This window comes from Schistocerca piceifrons, chromosome 6 (genome assembly GCF_021461385.2).
Source record: "Schistocerca piceifrons isolate TAMUIC-IGC-003096 chromosome 6, iqSchPice1.1, whole genome shotgun sequence".
Taxonomy (NCBI): Eukaryota; Metazoa; Arthropoda; class Insecta; order Orthoptera; family Acrididae; genus Schistocerca; species Schistocerca piceifrons.
The window spans coordinates 317,007,976-317,013,095 of NC_060143.1; the positions used below are offsets into that span (position 1 = coordinate 317,007,976).

The 5,120-nt window shown below is 44.3% G+C and overlaps 1 pseudogene; it reads left to right on the forward strand.

Annotated features, from left to right (window-relative positions):
* Positions 1–3,718: 3,718 nt before the first annotated feature.
* Positions 3,719–3,836, forward strand: LOC124803579 (annotated as a pseudogene).
* Positions 3,837–5,120: the final 1,284 nt, after the last annotated feature.

A 5,120-nucleotide genomic window follows, 5' to 3' on the forward strand; every position in this document is an offset into this window, starting at 1 on the left:
TTAGGGTGGTAAGCACGATCCGTCTTTGCAAGACGGCAAAGTCAGTTAATTTGCCTCAGGGTCTCGTTTCGCTAGTCTAATTTTCATAGGCAGCTGCGACAGGCGATCAATAAGTAATGCAACACATTGTTTTTTCTCGCCCAATTTCGGTGGAAAAAATGCAGAATTTGTTGTGGAACATCGTGCAATAATCCAGCTTCAGCTCTTATAGTTTCATTAAGTGTCGATTGCTGGCGACGCTACATCTAGCCTTCAAAATGGCGTCTGAAACGGAGTTACGTTCCAAGCAGAGAGCTGTCAATGAGTTTCTTTTGGCGGAAAACCAGAGCATAGCAGATATTCAGAGGCACTTGTAGAATGTCTACGTCGATCTGTCAGTGAACAAAAGCACGGTCAGTCGTTGGGCAAGGCGTCTATCCTTATCGCAATAACGTCGTGAAAACTCGCCCGATCACCCGCTTTCCAGCCGGCTGTACACAGTTGTGAAACCTGCAATGTTGGAACCTGTGGACACTCTCATTCGAGATGATCGACGGATCAAGATCAAACACCTTGATGCCCAACTGGACGTCTCTGTTGGTAGTGCTGACACGCTCGTCCACCATTTGGTGTTGTCAGAGATGTGTGCCCAATGAGTTCCTCGCTGCCTAAAAGAGATTCCATCCCTTCAGCCCAATGAAGGATGCACTGCGCGTGATACAGTACATGGATGATGGCGAAGTTATTGATGCAGCATGACGTTGACTCCGACGTTAGTCAGTAGAGTGGTACCATGCAGGCGTACAGACCCTGCCAGTAAGGTGGCGTAAGGTCGCTGCATTGAACAGAGACTATGTTGAAAAGTACGGTTTTGTAACCAATCCTGAAATTACTTATTAAATGTCCCTTGTAGTTGTAACCACCAAGTTCTCAGGTGAAAGTACTGTTCGTTCATCCCTTTCCACGATCTTTCTCCAATTCATTAACATTTTCTCCAATCATTGGCTGTATACACAAAACAGGTTGATAGTCATTGTTTCATGTACCCAAGGCTGTGTCCACTCATTAATTGTTTGTATTGTTTAATTCGGTGGGTAAAAGATTTTGACGTCATTTGGAAATAAACCAGATTGTTATAGTGACTTTGTTTCTTTTATAGTTTGATGAATCCCACTGTTCAAAATGGTTCAAATGGCTCTGAGCGCTATGAGACTTAACATCTATGGTCAACAGTCCCCTAGAACTTAGAACTACTTAAACCTAACTAACCTAAGGACATCACACAACACCCAGCCATCACGAGGCAGAGAAAATCCCTGACCCCGCCGGGAATCGAACCCGGGAACCCGGGCGTGGGAAGCGAGAACGCTACCGCACGACCACGAGATGCGGGCTAATCCCACTGTAAACATGCCTGTGTGAATTGCGGTGCCCATACGTTGATCCTTAGTTGGTCCACCCATAGCAATTTTCATTTAATAAGCCCTTATCCATTGTATGATCGTGTTTCTTTCAAATTTGCATGATCCTATTGACAGCTATCCATCTCTGTCAGTCGCCAGGGATAGAATTTGTAGCATCTCGGCGGTAGGCTTAACAGCGCAACCAACCCATCAGGTAGGAACTTCGCGATCCTGCCAGCTAAATTTTCGAAATCCAGCAATCTTGTAATTTATTCAATCACTTTCAACAAAATATCCGCGCGTTGACCACAAGATACAATTACGTGCAACTAATCTGTAGACAAAGGGATGGTGATATGACACGTCACTCGCAGATGCTGTGAAAGCCTGAATCGTGCAATCGCGTAGTTTCTATGTGACGTAACGTGTCAGTTGTTTATTTACTTTTCTTACTGGCTTCTGCGTATACCCACAATCCAGAAGACGCCATGTTGCAAAGTTAGTAGTTAGATCCTGACCCTGCACAATTAACACATTAATATTATTATTGATATAGTATCAATTAGATATTATGTTTTGCCTTTCGTAAAGAACACTATTTTATACTTCCATGGGACATGCCTGAAGTTTTTTCTACATCTGTCGATGACTTTCCATCCAACTTGACATGTTACGTTCTCTCTACCAAGAAATCTTCAATGTTGTCTCAAATTCCGTTCCATACCTCGTACTACATATACTTACTTATCCTTGTAAGATTAAGGTAATCAGTCTCCCTCTTACATCTAACAAGGCATTCTATATGTTTTACATTATGCTATTACGACACATATGGTATACGCATTACAACACTCGCAGATTCCAAAATTTCAGGCCTTTTCTTTTTCTTGCATACATTCTTGTTACAGGTAGCTTCTCCTACTACTTTTTCTATCTGCTAGACTACCACATTCTTTAGATTTTGCCATTCTTCTTCTATATCATCTTTAGTTCGTAAGTTTGCTAGTCTTTGTTTAATCTCCTTTGGTACAGATATTTGAGGCTGTCCTTTTCAATCGATTTTAGTTTTTAAGCGCTTTGATCTTGATGGTTACTATCTTTTTTGTAGTTTTATTCTATGTTGTAAAAAGGTCTATTCTGGAGATTACAAAAAAATGATGTGCTCCCATATCTTGTCATCTACAAATTTTTGTATCCCTTACTTGCTCCGCTAGCTTATCATTCACCAAGTTGTAATCAATTACTGATATAAGGCCTTTACTAGCTCAAGTATGGTTACGTATCCCTTACCTTAAAAAGTGAGTTTGTTATTTTTAAATTATTGTAAGAGGCAAAATCCCTTAGTATAAATGAAATGAAACCATTACTAGCTGTACTACTTAATATTCTCCACGAGTTTGCTGCCGGATCCTAAAACCAACAGGACTCGGTGTTTCGGCTATCCAGCTGTCCGCTATCCTCAGGAGAAGGCTGCTGTTGCTACCGAGTCCCACTGAAAACTGATACCAAGGCTGAAAATCGTCGTCCTACATAGACCTCCGTACCGCATACACTGCATCCGTCGCCCGCCACGTTTGTTGCACCCAAGACTCAACTGATTGCGCCACCTTGGTGCCAATGGTGTGTCGCACTCTATTTTCAAACTCTCGGATTGGCCACGACAGGGAATGTGTTTTGAAGCGAGACAGTTCAGATTCCTATCAAATTTTGCCCCATATCCCTCGTTTAAACAATGTTCCGCTGCCGCTTTTTCAGGCTGTTGTAGCCTTGTGTGACGGCAGTATTCCATGCTGTGTCTCGAACAGTGCGAATCCAATGCCCAATGTAAGCTTTCCCACATTGACATGGAATTTTGTATGTATCAGGATTCCTAACACCCAAATAATATTTAGTAGAGCTGACTAGTGCCCTAATCCTAAGAGGTGTGTGGAATACACTCTTAATGTTAAAACTTCTTGAAAGACTTCTGTAGTCGAAAGACTACAATCGCCTGGTAGTAAAAGACATAAGGAAAGTAGTAGGGCGAAGTTTTTGTTAGTGGGTGTTCCATACACTGGGGGTCAAAGTTGATTGATTTAGGTCCCCCTCCCCCCCCCCCTTTAACCTGTTGTTCAGCTATGTGGTTTATGATCCCCTGTGGCTTGTTTTATTACACACTAGGGATAATCTTTTTTCTGAGAACCCCCCCAGCTCTCTCCTCCCTCACTTCCCCCTTCCTACCCAGAGAAAAGTTGGTGGGAAAAGCTCTCAGTCTGTGCTGGAGAGGAAGGATCTCATGACAAAATATCCAGTTACATAGTAAAGGATGTTTATTTCTAGAACTGAATTTCCAGGGAGGCAACGGCCGTGCCACAGTGGATACACTGGTTCCCGTCTGATCACCGAAGTTAAGCGCTGTCGGGCGTGGCCGACACTTGGATGGGTGACTATCTGGGCCACCATGCGCTGTTGCCATTTTTAGGGGTCAGCTCAGCCTCGTGATGCCAATTGAGGAGCTACTCGACTGAATAGTAGCGGCTCCGGTCAATTAAAACCATCAGAACGACCGGGAGAACGGTGTGCTGACCACACACCCCTCCTATCCGCATCCTCATCTGAGGATGACACGGCGGTCGGACGGTCCCGATGGGCCACTTGTGGTCTCAAGACGGAGTTCTTTGAATTTACAGGGGTTGGATCTCTCTTCCTCTTGATTCTCTGTTGTTTCAGAAGATGCAGGTCTCATAAAATACATTGTAAAGTGGTAACTGAATAGATTGCTTTTTTTCTGCTCGTGCAACAAATACTGTTGTGAAACACTCACCATAAATACCATTAAAATCTCTCGATCCCGTTTTCGCACCGACCGCAGGGCGGACATGCTGGCCGCTTCCTGCATTCCCACTACCGCTGCCGGCTGCTGCACTGGCAGCTGGCGTGTGCGTTAAGCAGACAGGAAGAGATGCTAATCCCCAAACAAAGCGTCAGGTGACAGCACTGATTAATATTGTTACCTCAGAAATTCCGGTCGAAACTCATGCTCTCCTTCCCTTCTTCTCTCTCCTTCTCTCTAAGTGCCCACTTCCTGTCATGTGCCACTGCTGGGTCCACAAACGTTGTCGGTCGCAGTCAGACTGAACCACAAACAAAGCAGCATTTATCTGAGAAACACCCTGGCCTTACCCTGCGGGATACTGGTGCATACAGGATTTCCTTCCAAGGCGAATACCTGAGTGGGAATTGATCCAGAAATACTGCTAAGTCAATCTGGTCATGTGCTCATGATGTAAGAGATATAAGGCAGATGTGGTAGCTCACTGATCTCAGTCGCAATCAGTCTCTGGACGAAGTAGTACCATGCAACATCAACAGCAGCCGAAATTCTCGTCTGCCTCTCCATCACAAAAGAAATGTATAAGTAAGTGCTCATTACATGTCGTTGTTGCTACTAGCTCAAATAGTGGCCCCTCCTCCTTTTCTTTGTCAAGTTACCTTTCTTTGTTCAACTTCATGTCATTGTCTGTGGATGCTTTTTATTGCGTCTTCTTTGTTCAGCGGCCTCTGCTGTGTTTGGATTGGTAGTGACATCCAGCATGTCTGGACCAGCAGCAGCTACAATTGGTTTATCAGGACTTGCAGCAAATCGGCCAGTCAGAGCCAGCAACGGTAGCACCGCCATGGGATCCTGTAGCACATCTGACCAGCATCTTGGAGCAGGAAAACGAGCTGCTGTTATCCATCCCACTCATTGATTTGAGT